The 15,293-nt window shown below is 31.4% G+C and overlaps 1 protein-coding gene across 1 annotated transcript in view; it reads right to left on the minus strand.

Moving 5' to 3' along the window:
* The window catches only part of LOC121368940 (solute carrier family 13 member 2-like), a 66,520-nt gene extending 51,675 nt beyond the window's left edge, over positions 1 to 14,845 (minus strand). Inside the window, exon 1 of the mRNA XM_041493703.1 lies at positions 14,759 to 14,845. The gene's annotated coding sequence lies outside the window, so the exon portion shown is untranslated. The remainder of the gene's footprint in view (positions 1 to 14,758) is intronic.
* Positions 14,846 to 15,293: the final 448 nt, after the last annotated feature.

Below are 15,293 nucleotides of genomic sequence, written 5' to 3' on the forward strand. Positions count from 1 at the left end.
TTACATGGGTGTAAGACACAAACAGGTGTTTAAGCATTGTAAATGTCTGTAGTTACATGGGTGTAAGACATAAACAGGTGTTTAATCATTGTAAATGTCTGTAGTTACATGGGTGTAAGACATAAACAGGTGTTTAATCATTGTAAATGTATGTAGTTACATGGGTGTAAGACAAACAGGTGTTTAATTATTGTAAATGTCTGTAGTTACACGCAAGTAAGACATAAACATGTGTTTAATCATTGTAAATGTCTGTAGTTACACGCGTGTAAGATTTAAACAGATGTTTAATTATTGTAAATGTCTGTAGTTGCACGCGACCCATTATGATTAGCTATCGATATCCGTAACGGCGTTGTTGTGAAACCTCTCTACTCACGCCGATATGATATATATGTATTTTATAGTGTATTCGCCTGCACTACACTATAATATTGTCCAGTCATTGTATATGTATTTTATAGTGTATTCGCCTGCACTACACTATATTGTCCAGTCATTGTATATGTATTTTATAGTGTATTCGCCTGCACTACACTGTATTGTCCAGTCATTGTATATGTATTTTATAGTGTATTCGCCTGCACTACACTGTATTGTCCAGTCATTGTATATGTATTTTATAGTGTATTCGCCTGCACTACACTGTATTATGCAGTCGTTGTAAGTAAGGTATGTGGGGGTTTTTGTAGCGATGAGCTGTAAAGCTCTAAGTCAATAAAGAATTCAACTGAAATATAACTTTAAATGTGTGTACGTGGTTAGTCAATTGTAACAACAAACACATGTGTACATCAATTGGTATCCTGATCATTCTTCGCGTGCCTTAAAATCACTCACCCCTATTAAAACGCAGGCCTCACACACTCCTAATGGGACAATCGTGTACAACAAAACGAGTGTGTACAGAAAACAAATTATCACCATTATCGCTTTCCCGGAACACTCTGTCACCTTCGGTATTTGTGTTATCCGGTGTTAAGCTGGTAGGCACTGTACTCGACCGTGTGTCTTCCACGGTGCTCTGTGACCGGTACACATAGACAGCAGTGCCTGGACAGACAGCTAGTTCATATATTCACAGTGTCTGGACAGACAGCTAGTTCATATAGTCACAGTGTCTGGACAGGCAGCTAGTACACATCGTCTCAGTCTCCATAGATACAGCTAGTGCAGACAGTCAATGTGCAGGGCAGACAGCTAGTACAGACAGTCATGGTGTCTGGGCAGACAACTAGTACAGATGGCCACAGTGTATGGACAGACAACTAGTACAGATCGTCTCATTCTCTAGAGATACAGCTAGTACAAACAATCACTGTGCTGGATCGACAGCTAGTACAGACAATCATGTGTCTGAAGAGACAGATTGTACAGATAGTCACAGTGTCTGGACAGACAGCTAGTACAGATAGTTACAGTGTCTGGGCAGATAGCAAGTACAGACAGTCACTGTGTTGGACAGACAGCTACTACATATAGCCATGGTGTCTGGACAGACAGCTAGTACATACAGTTTCAGTGTCTGGAGATACAGCTAGTATAGACAGTCATGGTGTCTGGACAGACAGCTAGTACAAACAGTCTCATTCTCTAGAGATACAGCTAGCACAGACAGTAACTGTGCTGGAGAGACAGCTACTACAAACAGTCATGGTGTCTGGACAGAAGGTTAGTACAGACAGTTAAGTTGTCTGAACAGACAGCTAGTACAAACAGTCATGGTGTTTGGACAGACAGCTAGTACAAGCAATCATGACGTCTGGACAGACAGCTAATACAAACATCCATGGTGTCTGGACAGAGAAGCTAATATACAGACAGTCAAGATGTCTGGACAGACAGCTAGTACAGACAGTCAAGGTGTCAGGTTAGACAGCTAGTGTAGACAGTCACGATGCCTGGAGATACAGCTAATAAACACAGTCACGGTGCTGGAGAGATAGCTAGTACAGGCAGACATCGTATCTTGACAGCTAGAACAGACAGTCAAGATGTCTGGACAGACAGCTAGAACAGACAGTCACGATGTCAGGATAGACAGCTAGTGTAGATAGTCACGGTGCTGGAGAGGTAGCTAGTACAGCCAGGCATCGTATCATGTCAGCTAGAACAGACAGTCAAGATGTCTGGACAGATAGCTAGTACAGACAGTCAAGATGTCAGGTTAGACAGCTAGTACATACAGTTACAGTGTTTGGACAGACGGCTAGTGTAGACAGTCATGGTGTCTAGAGAGACCGTTAATACAGACAATCATGGCTTCTGTAGAGACAGCTAGTACATACAGGCAAGGAGTCTTGAAAGGCAACTAGTACAGATAGTGGAACATCTAGTAGAAACATCTAGTAGAAACAGTATGGTGTATGGAGAGACAGAACACACATCCATGATGTTTGGACAGACAGCTAGTACAGGCAGCTGGTAAAGACAGTCATGATGTTTTCACAAGCAGCTAGTACAATCACGGTGTCTGGACAGACAGCTAATACAGACAGTCATGGTTTCTGGAGAGACAGCTAGTACAAACAGTCTGATGCCTCAACAAACCGCTGGTACAGACAGTCATGGTGTCGTCACAGCTAGTACAGGCAATCACGGTGTCTGGACAGACAGCTAGTACTAATTGGAAATGGTCCCATGACATCATTTTCATTCTCAAAACACGATGTTGAACTCAATCCACCTTATCTTGAGCCATTTGGATCGGTCCCTTTAACATCGAGATAACTACGTTTGGCTGCATATATAATTAATTCTAAAATAAATTGTGACATACAGACCAGAATTTGACAAACTTGTCATAATTGCAACAAGAGAATGAAACGTTTTTTTATATTATAATATAGACTCATCTCCTTTTGTGTCCATGTAATATCTGGGATAAAAGCCTTCAAATGACATTTAAATATTAACTGTTTCGTTATTAATGTAAGAGCATTAATAGGATCAGTGTTACTTGTCTTAAAACCCTAAATTATATATATTTATTTTGTAAAGTTCATTATTATACCAGTTTTTTTCTTGAATCCAAAGCTTTAACTGTTCTCAAATTTGTCTGACGTTGTTACATTCCCAAAATAGGTGTATTAATGTCGATATTTCATGTTTACAGAAGGAACAAAGAGGTGAATCAATATATCCTATGTTATGTAGAAACTTATTTGAAGGCAATATTCTGTGAATAATCTTGTATTGAAATCATCTTAATTCTGTGCAGCGTAAAGGTATTGTATTTATCATTTTCCAATTGCCATCATGATATTTGAAGTTTAATTCTTCTTCCCATTTTAAAATATATTTGTATTTCAAAAATCTCGAATCCAATAAAATATTATACGTGTTTACTACCTTTACAATTTATCTTAAGATTCAAATTATAGGGAAGAATAGGATTTAGGAAAAGTTGACAACCAGATTATAAATGTTTTTAAATTGTGGGTACGTAATAAATAAACCATAATCATATATTAAATCATTTATAAATTTAATACCCACCTTGTACCAACTGTCATTGAAAAAAACCTGATCTATTATTTACTTTAAGGTCATCGTTAAGCGATATATTTTGAGACAGGACATCAGTTTTACTAACAATTTTATTTTGACATTTTTTTTTAGATAGATGCACCAAGATAAAAGAGTATGTCTCCAAAAATTAGTTTTTATTTTTGGCAAACGATTTTCTTTTATATATTTTGAATCAAATTTCGTAATATTTTCTAACATATTAACTTCACCAAGAATAAGAGATCTCCACTTTGAATCTATACATACAAGCCTTTTAATCCAAGCAATATTTGTGCCATAATAAATGTTTGAATATCTGGTACTTTAATTCCGCCATTTCTAATAGTATAATTCATTTGTATACATTTAAAAACTTTTTTTGAAGTTCCTAAATACAATTATTTAATTTTCCAAGAACAAGAAATTTCAATACTATATTTCTTCTCAATGATGTAAGAGTTCTACTTGACCAAATATTTGAAAGAGATTCAGTAGCTTTAAATTTATCCTTAAAGGGACATTTCTGAGTTTGCTGCATTGTAAGATGTTTCCGAAAAATAAAATATTTCTAAGATTAAACTTACATATTAAATATGTTTTTTGTTTAGAATATCAGTGTCTGTATTTACAATGTATTTCTGGTCGTCTTAATATTTGTAAGAAGCCCAAACTGGATTTTGTCTTCAAATAATTTCGTACGTACGAAAAAATATATATTAGAAAATAAAATGAAATTTAACCTAGTACAAATAGTAGAACGATCAGAAACACGTTTGATATACAACCACTAATATTTTATGCAGAAAAATGTATTTGATATGTCATTACAATCGTTAAAATGTCTCTGTTAGTCGATAACATCTTTAAAATTGCAGCAAACTCAGGAATGTCCCTTTAAAGTTACTTTCTATCATATTTTCAAGTCAATATCAAAGTTAATCCCCAATAAAGTAAATTGTTCTGTCCAGTCAAATTTTTAGTCGTTACATATCATAGACTGGGTTGGATGCCTTGTAAATTCGCTCTCGTATAAAGGGGTATTTTTGGAACAAAAACTGGTTTGTAAGTGGTAGTAAAACATCTTTAACCGGTGTATTAGTTTAGAGGAGTAAATTAACAACTTCATGTCGCCTGAAAAAGAACCACGAAGAAACAGAATACAATTTCCAGTTTTTGAGTGTCAGCCACGCCTTGTACGAGCGGGATCAACTGAGACAGAAACTGCCGGATCTAATACTGATGAGCATACTGTTAACAGCGATGTTAGTGAGCTACCTGTTTTGAGCCAGTTGTTAACTACCATGTTAAAACAGCTTGAAATGAACTTGATTGAGAAAACAGTTTCGATAAAGAAAGAAACTGTGCAATCCGTTACGGAACCAGTAGAGTGTATTAACGAGACACAAGAGATGCTAGAGGAAAACTAGAAAATTATGAAGCTAGAATTAAAAAGCTAGAAGATTCTGTGGCAAAAGCCACTTTTTTCCTCATTTGTTCTTAAATATATTTTAATCAATTATTTTATTATTATTATTATTATTATTATTAGATCTTCGAGCTAAATGGGTGGAAGAGGGAGAAAAGCCAACAAAATATTTTTGTAACATGGAATCTAGGAACTTTTATAATAAATTAATTTCAAAAATAGAACAAGAAGATGGAAAAGTTATTACAGATCAAAAAGAAATATTGAAAAAAAAAAATTGTTTTATGAAAAACTTTATTCCAAACAAGTTGGGGAATATGAAAATATAGCAGAGAAAATTTAGGAATACAAATTTGATAAATTATCAGAGGACGAAGCAAATAAATTAGAAGGAGAATTAACGTATTCAGAAATTTTATTTTATCTAAAAAGTATGAAAAATCACAAAATTCCGGGTTCAGATGGTTTCTCAGCTGAGTTTTAAAAACAATTTTGGATAGACTTAGGATATTTTATAGTTAGATCTATTAATTTCAGTTACAGTATCGAAGAAATGTCTAATGTGCAAAAGTTAGGTATTATAACATGTATTCCAAAACCAAATAAATCTAAGCAATTTCTTAAAAATTGGAGACCCTTAACACTTTTAAACTGCACCTATAAAATAGCATCAGGCTGTATTGCAAACAGGATAAAAAACATTTTAGATAAAATTATTGAAAAAGATCAAACTGGATTTATAAAAGGGAGATACAGAGGCGAAAATATACGTTTAATATATGACATTATGCAATATACCGAAACACAAAATATACCAGGTCAACTACTATTAGTAGACTTTGAAAAAGCTTTTGATTCTCTGTCATGGTCTTTCATTCAAGAAGCTTTAGATATTTTTAATTTTAAGACTTCTATTAAAAACTGGATAAAAACATTTTATAATTTTTTTGTCTCAGCAGTAATACGAAATGGACACTATCAGAAGGTTTTAAATTAAATAGAGGTTGTAGGCAAGGTGACCCATTATTTGTAATATGTGCAAAAATATTTTAATACGTAATAATAAAGACATTAAGGGTATAAATATTGATGGAGAAGAATTCCTAATTTCTCAATATGCCGACGACACTACCTTTATCTTGGATGGATCCCCAAATTCCCTGTACAATACACTTACTACACTGGATTTCTTTGCAAAAATATCTGATCTGAAGCTAAATTATTCAAAGTCAAAGATAATATGGATAGGCAGGAAAAAATATTCAAAAGAAGTGTTTCATCATTCTAGATGGAAGTTAGCATGGGGTTCAATTCAATTTACTTTATTAGGTATTAATTTCTCTTTAAATTTACAAGATATTATTAAAGATAATTTCGAGCCAAAAATAGAAGAAATGGAAATTGTATTAAAAGCATGGAGTGCCCGTAAACTTACACCATTAGGCAGACTCACAGTGTTAAAATCACTAATATTACCAAAAATAACAAATTTGTTAATTTCTCTACCATCCCCGTCAGAACAGTTAATTGAAAAGTTAAATAAGCGATTTTGCAAATTCATTTGGCAAAATAAACCTGACAAAGTTAAAAGAGATGTTATAATTCAGGACCATAAAAACGGGGGGTTAAAAATTATTAAATTATCTACGTTTATAACATCATTAAAGTCAACGTGGATAAGAAGGTTACTTTTAAACAGCACAAAACTGGCATGTCAGTTACAGGTATATCGATCAAAGAACTAATTATATATGGTAATCATTTTATTAATTTAAAAATTAAAGATATGACTACCCCTTTTTGGGAAGATGTTCTAGATAGCTGGCGAAACATCCAATGTAAACAACCAATAGAAAATGAAAACGACACAGCTGGTATAAACATTTGGTTTAACAGTAAAATATTAAAAAATAAGAAGCCTATTTTTTATTAAAAATATGCAGAAAAGGGAGTTTGTTTCATTAGTGATTTAGTTAATACTGATGGAGGATTTCTAAATTTATGCGATTTTATTGCAAAATTTAATATAAAAACAAACTTTCTAGAGTATGCTTCTTTAATTAATGCAGTGAAATGTTTCATAGGAATATATGGAAAACATAATGATGAAATAAACGAGTCAATTACAAACGAAAAACCAGTCTACCCCCACAAGCTAAAACAACTTCTTAAAGACGAAACGGGATGTAGAGAAATATATAAATTGCTATGCTACACAAAAAGCCATTCCAAAGTCTCAATTAAAATATAAAAATAAAGGTTTTTGTTATTCACCAGCAAAACGTCGGCTCCAATGTTACCGAATGTTCTATATATATCACAGAAGACTTCAGCTGGGGTTTAAGGTGTTTATTCGGGGATCACCTGGAGGGATGTGAAGATCCCGATGTACATGTAAAACATACATCAACACAAATAACGACCCTGTGCTGTTAATAACTGTGCCGTGCAGAACTTGATCAACTATAAAACTTGCAATGCTGAAAACCACCTGTCTTGCTTGAATGTTTAAAAGTCTCTGACTCCAGAGAACACCAGGTAACAAAAGAAACAATAGATAAGCTTACTATTGAACGATTACCTGGCCTGAACACTGAGTTGAGGGTGAACACAACCCAAGCTGACACTACCAAAGACACAGGAAAACAATAGAAATAAAATAAGAGACAGCTTTGTACTATTCAGAGTTAGAAAGAATAAAATATAAGTAAACTGTTTTAAAATTGTAGTGTATGTGATATGCAATTTAAAACATCCGGTTACATATATTTTACAATATACCATTTAAATGCGTTAGAGATACAACTTTACGTTGGTTTCAATATAAAATTCTACACAGATTTCTCGCTACTAACACATTTCTATATACAATACATTATATTAATTCAAATAAATGTACTTTTTGTAATCGTATGCCAGAGACAACTGAACATCTATTTTATGATTGTTGTTATGATAAAGAATTTTGGAAAGATATTACAAACTGGATATTCAATACTATAGAAGAATGCATAATTATAGATAAACATATTGCCATTTTGGGTCTGCTTAAAAAAACAAATACATATGCAATAATTGGTTAATTATTAACATAAAATATTATATTTATTCCATGAAAATACAAAAACAAAATTAAACTTCTCTGCCTTAAAAACTATAATTAAAGAAAAGTTGGAAATTGAAAAATGTATCATATATAAAAATGGTAATCATGAAGATTTCAAGACAGAATGGAAGCAGTGGTATAATTTATTTCAAACATCATAAAAGTTTATTAAATCTATCAAATATTGAGATATATTTATTTCTAAAATACCTTCTCCGCACTTTATACTCCTTCACACACCTTTTCATAATACTTTCTTGTATCAATACTAATTCCGTACATAACATCTTCTCCTTTTTCTTTGTTTTCCTTCTTGGCCCCAGATAATAATAATAATAATAATAATAATAAAAAATAATAATATAAAAAAATATATATATCAAAAAAACAATATACATAAAGTATGTGGATTATATCTATTCGTGTGTATATATTTTGCCATTTATATATATGTATATAAAACAGTGTATACCATATGAAATTTAAAAAATATTGTGAGACAGTGAGCTCAGGGCACCCCAACCCATTTATATTCTGGGGACAATTTAAAAAAATAAAAATAATAATAATTTTTTATTAGTCTTATTATTATTATTATTATTATTATTATTATTATTTTATTATTATTATTTATTTTTGTTTATTTATTATTACTATTATTTTTATTTATAATTAATGTTATAATGATTTATTTTTAAATTAATTTATTAATTATTTATATTTATTTATTAGTATTTTTCCTTTTTCGTTTTTGCTTAGTAATACTGTGGTGTACTTGGAAAGGAATATGTAGGCTATAACGCAAGTTTCAGATATAGCTACACAATTTTACAACATTAAACAGTAATTGCTGATCAATTTTCAACTGACTAGAAATATCGCTAATCAAGTTTGAAAAAAAATGTTCCCTGACCTGGTATTGTTCATAGGTGTACACATTGTAAATGCAGGTGTGTGTTTATTCATTATAGTCAATTATTATTATTATTATTATTATTTATTATTAGTATTAGTTTACTACATGGATAAGAATATGTAGGCTATAGTAGTATTCATAGATGTGCACATTGTAGGTAGTGTTGTTATTATTTACTTTTCTTTTTTTCTTATTTATTATTTTTTATTATTATTTTTTGTGGTTTTTTCAAAATATATATATATATATATATATATATATATATATATATATATATATAGAGAGAGAGAGAGAGAGAGAGAGAGAGAGAGAGAGAGAGAGAGAGATGTTATTACCAAAGTGTTTTTCGGTATCGTCAATATCATATATTAGGAATAAAAATTGTATTATGCGTGCCTCTGGCGAGCATAACACATTTTTTTATTCCTAATATATGATATTGACGATACCGAAACGTAAGACGATAATAATCTCTGTATCACATAATATCAAGCTTAATACAACGTCTTTTGGTAAGCTGTATGTATATAGGAATATGTAGCGTGGTGTCTTTTTGAATGGAAATAGCGTCAAGCTCGAATAACGGCATTTTGGATGTCCTTACATCAAAATAAACTAGTGTTTAACCGTTGTTGTTGTTTGTTTTGTTGTTGTTGTTGTTGTTGTTTTTTTTTTTTTTTTTTTTTTTTTTTGGGTTTTTTTTTTTTTTTGGGGGGGGGGGGTTTGTTTGTTTTTTGTTTGTTGTTGTTGTTGTTGTTTTCTGAACGCTGGACAGTTTTCAGTGTAAAATTACTATTGAAATATTTTGATGACTATGAATGCATACGCCAATTATGGAGTGTCACGCTAATACGTTTGCTTAAATGTCAATAAACCTAGTGCCGTGAACTCAATTAATTTACATCTAATTTGCAAAGTTATCAAAATATTATATGATAAATAATAATAATAATAATAATAATGATAATAATACTAATGATAATACTAATGATAATAATAATTGTTGTATTCATGTAATGGGTACATATTAATGTGTTTTTATTGTTTTTTATTACGTCTATGCTTAGGTACAATTCTATATATAGTACATATATGAACAAGTTTATAGATTGTTTTATAGACTATAGATCCCACTAATTTGGGCACATTATATATATTGTTTATTGTTCTGAACAGAGCGTAATGTTTTAGTGGAAATTGTTTGGTAGTCAGTATGTTTATGGTTTATTTGGGCACAATTTTGGAGGCACCGTGCCACAACCCTGTATTTTGATGCAATCTAAAGCCGTGCCATGCACCAGCTACAGGCATGTAGTAGTTTTATAATGTATGTGTAATATTCGTTTTATTTTAGATACACCTTTAAAAGTACTTCAATATTGTGTGCACTAAAGGTGATGCTTCCCCCACCCGCCCTTATTTATTTATTTTTCTTATTTATTTGTTCCCTCTCCCCTGTAATACTACTCCACTTTTAAGCAAAAATATATCACATTTTTACCAAGTTAAAAACATGTTTTCTCTTCTCGCTTCTCTGACCCATTTGTACACAAGGTTTTTTAAAAACTATTTAGTTAATTTTTCCTTTGTTTTTTGTTTTTATTTCTTCAATAAGTCCTCTTTTTAATATCATCAACATGCAATTACACAAATCCTTAAATAGGCTAGCCATTTTTAAGACTACATTATATAATATATACTTGTCCGGCAAAGTTAACAGAAAGAAAAAGTTTATTTGGCCATTTACAAAATTCAGTGGATAATAACATTAAAATAATTTCTATGAATTGTAGGGCTTACATCACACTTTTAAAAGCAAACAGGTATTTAAGTTTTTAAAGAATAAGAAAGCTTCAATGTATTGTCTTCAAGGTGTACAGCTTGGTAAAGAACTAGAACAAATTGTTAAACAACAATGGGATGTTAATTTAGCCCTTACATAACAAATGCACCAGCAATACTGTTTAGAATAATTTTGAATTTAAAATTAAGAAAGTGTTAGAAGATAGAAATGAAATTATCTGACATTGAGTTTGGAAATAGATCATGAATCATACATATTAATTAGTGTGTATGGTCCAAATGTGGATATCCCGGAATTTTATGATCATTTAATTAATATAATTGAAAGTCTAGACAATAAATATGATATTATATTTGGAGATTGGAACCTGTTTCAGGACGCAATTCTTGATTTGTTTAATTACAAAATGGTTAATAATCCTAGGGCTCGTGAAAAAGGTTTGGAAATAAAAGAAATCTTAGATCTTAAAGACCCATGGAGAGAAGAGAATCCAGCTTTAAAACGGTTTTCGTAGAGACAGTCCAAACCATTAAAACAATCGCGTTTAGATTTCTTTTTAATAACACACAACCTATTGTCTTCATTCATTGGTACGGGGGCGAGACGTAGCCCAGTGGTACAGCGCTCGCTGGATGCGCGGTCGCTGTGGGATCGATCCCCGTCGGTGGGCCCATTGGGCTATTTCTCGTTCCAGCCAGTGCACCACGAGATATCAAAGGCCGTGGTATGTACTACCCTCTCTGTGGGATGGTGCATATAAAAGATCCCTTGCTGCTAATCGAAAAGAGTAGTCCATGAAGTTGCGACAGCGGGTTTCCTCTCTAAATATCTGTGTGGTCCTTAACCATATGTTTGACGCCATATAACCGTAAATACAATGTGTTGAGTGCGTCTTTAAATAAAACATTTCTTTCTTTCTTTCATTCATTGGTACTGATATACATCCTAGTTTTAAATCAGATCATTCCCCTATTGAATTAACTATACAAATTAATGAACTTGAAAGAGGAAAAGGTTTTTGAAGTTTAGTAATTTATTACTCGAAAATAAAGAATATGTAAATTTAATTAAAGAAACTAACTGAAACGGTTGATCAATATAAAAATATGAATGATGATTAAAATGTAAATCCATATGATCAGTTATTATGGGAAACATTACTACTTACGATTCGTGGTAAAACAATAGTTTATTCATCTAAAAAACGAAAACTCTACTAGACAAAAAGAAGGAATTGAGTAGTAAACTGATTGAATGGTAAAACAATAGTTTATTCATTTAAAAACGAAAACTCTACTGGACAAACAGAAGGAATTGAATAGTGAACTGATTGAATTAACCAAAACATTAGACGATACCGATGAGGTTAGTGTTAAAGATAACATAGTAGATCATATTAAAATTTTAAATATTGAATTAGAAAATATTATTAGTATCAAAGCTAAAGGTAATTTTATGAGAGCAAAACCTATATGGATTGAAAAAACGGAAAACTCACTAAATATTTTTTTCAAAAATTAGAATCAAGAATGAATGAATGAATGTTTAACGACACCCCAACACGAAAAATACATCGGCTATTGGGTGTCAAACTATGGTAAATGGAAAACATTAAATGATGAACCACATCAATATAAAAATTCAAGAGTCAAATAAAAACAGTGTAAAGAACCGTGCAAAAAATACAAATATCACAGATATATAATAGAATCAAGAAAGTTTTTAACTAAAGCATGCGTAGTATTAGAGATGGCTAGTGGCAATGTAAGTGACGATTCTCTTAGCAAATTAAATTAAACAAAGCAAAACAAAAATTATATTCTACAAAAACTAATACTCAAACAGAAAAACTATTTCAAAATTGTGAGTTTCCAAAATTAGATCCAACAACTTCCAATAGTCTTGAAGGTGAGTTAAAATGTGACGAATTACTTGCAGAATTAAACCATATGAAACATGAACAAATCCCAGGAACTGGTGGATTTACAGTGGAATTTTAAAAAAACAATTTGGAGAGACTTAATCAACTCTTTAAATTATGCTTATGATAATAGAATGTTCTCAATTACTCACCAACAACGCCTGATTACATGTATTCCTAAAGGAAATAAATCTAAGAAATTACTTTTAAAATTGGAGACCCATCTGATTACTAAATATTTCTTAGAAAATAGCTTCTGCTACAATTGCACAGAGAATGAAATCAGTTTTATCACCTATAATAAGTGAAGAACAGAAAGGTTTTTTATCTGGAATATTTATAGGTGAAGTGATACGATTAATATATGATATTATGAGAGACAATGAATTACATACTATTCAAGGACTACTGTTATTAATAGATTTTGAAACAGCTTTTGACTCGGTAGACTGGAATTTTATTCATGAAGTTTTAAAAAGTATTTGGCTTTGGAGAAATCATACAGAAATGGATTTCCATATTTCTAAGAGATAGTAAGTCTAGCGTCTTGGTTAATGGATTTGCATCACCTTTTTCAAATTGGAAAGATGGTGTAGACAGAACGATCTAATCTCCACAAATATATATTTTTTTTGTTCAGAAATATTAGCCAAGTTATTGAAAAACAATAAAAACATAAAATGAGTAAAACTATGTAATATACAATATCTAATGACACAGTTTGCTGATAACACAACAGTTATATTAGATGGAACAGAAGTGTCTCTACACCACTTTAAAAACCCTTGCATTTTGTGCTCGCTTTTCATACCTTAAAGTAAATGTAGACAAAATTAAACTAATTTGGATGGGGTCGAAAAAACGTAGTAGATATAAGATATATATATAACAAAATGATAAATGCAATGCTTAAGAGATGTGAAAGATAATATTGACTGTACTGATCAGTGTGATAACAAGAATATAAAAATATTGTGTTGTGCTGTAAACACTGTGTACTACAATTATACTAAATGTGATTTCAACTGAACGATAAGTAACTGCTAAATGTGATGCTATACGCAATACTAAATATGATGATACATATAATTTATTTCCTCTGTATTCTAGGTGTAAAACTTGAGTGTGAATTGTAAACCAATGTTAGATTTGTTCGATACGCATGTCAGCGATATTTTATGTTATGCATGTGAAGTACGGGTTTTAAAACGGTAGTGCATTTAGTAATATAGAAAGAACAGTGGGACCTTGTATTTCTTGTAATCTGAATAAAGATGAGGACGAATATTATTTTTTGTTAGAATGCCATAGATATGACAAGTTAAGAAGCAAATATATAAAAATGTTTTACTGGAAAAGACCGTCAGCTTATAAAGTTATCTTGTTATTAAGTGTAAAAAAAGTTAAAGAATTGAATCAACTTAGTAAATATATATTCGAATGTTACAAAATATGTTATGTATATTATAATTAGTCAGAAGATTAATTTAAAATGTATATGTATGTATGCATAGACGTATGTGCATTTAATAATGTATTCACCCGCACTACACTATATTGTCCAGTCGTTGTGAACAAGGTATGTAGTTTTTGTATCGATGAGCTGTAAAGGTCTACGTCAAAAAAGAATTCAGTTGAAATATAACTTTAAATGTTTGTATTTGGTTAGTCAATTTTAACAATAAACAAATGTGTACATCAATTGATGCCCTGATTATTCTTCGCGTGCTTTAAAATCATTCACCACAAAGTAGGTATTTTTTCGGTTCCTCCTAAAATGCGTTTTAGGCTTCTACGAACGATGTAACGACCAAAACGCATTTGATTTGCCATTTAACAGATCATGTAAACATTTCAGGCGATCTAAATAATATATCATTTAACTTTTTTCTTCAAAAACTGCAGTTGGAAAATACATTTTATTTTTATTTTTCACAACTAAGACAAGCAAAAATTGATACATACTAAGTTCTATTGTTATATGACTAAAAGTGTAATTTTATATTGTAAACAGAACAACCATAGATAAGATTAGAATGAAAGAGAGTTTGAACATAAAAAATCCATGGTCTTACCTGCAATCTGCACAGCAGCCGACAATCAGTAGACTTACCTGATGATCACTAGACCGTGACTCGTACACATCACATCACTGTCGTTTCAAAACTGAGGTCTGCTCCTATAAAGCCATTTACTTCGTCCTGCTCACATCTGTGTGCAGTGGTTGGCTGACCTCTCTCAGTGTTTACCTGTTATTAGGGCTGTCACGTTCACAAAAGTTTGTAAAGGAACATATTAAAGGAAACGATACCGTTTAAATGGCAAAATATTTAACTATCTAGTAACTACGTGTGTTCATTATAGATACAACACCTGATGAAAAATAACGATAACACAATTATTAGGAATAATACAGTAGACCTATACGATAATTGTTTCTTAAATATGTATACCATAGTTTAATGTCACATAAATCGTGTAGTGTTGAATGGTGAAGTATATATATTAACTTTCCACTTGACATTTTCATTCAACAAACTTTCTTCCTTTCTTTTCTTTTCTTTCTTCCTTTTTTTCGTTTTTGGACTAGGCTGATTTTGTCGCCAATTA

The sequence above is a fragment of the Gigantopelta aegis genome, chromosome 3 (genome assembly GCF_016097555.1).
Source record: "Gigantopelta aegis isolate Gae_Host chromosome 3, Gae_host_genome, whole genome shotgun sequence".
Classification (NCBI taxonomy): Eukaryota; Metazoa; Mollusca; class Gastropoda; order Neomphalida; family Peltospiridae; genus Gigantopelta; species Gigantopelta aegis.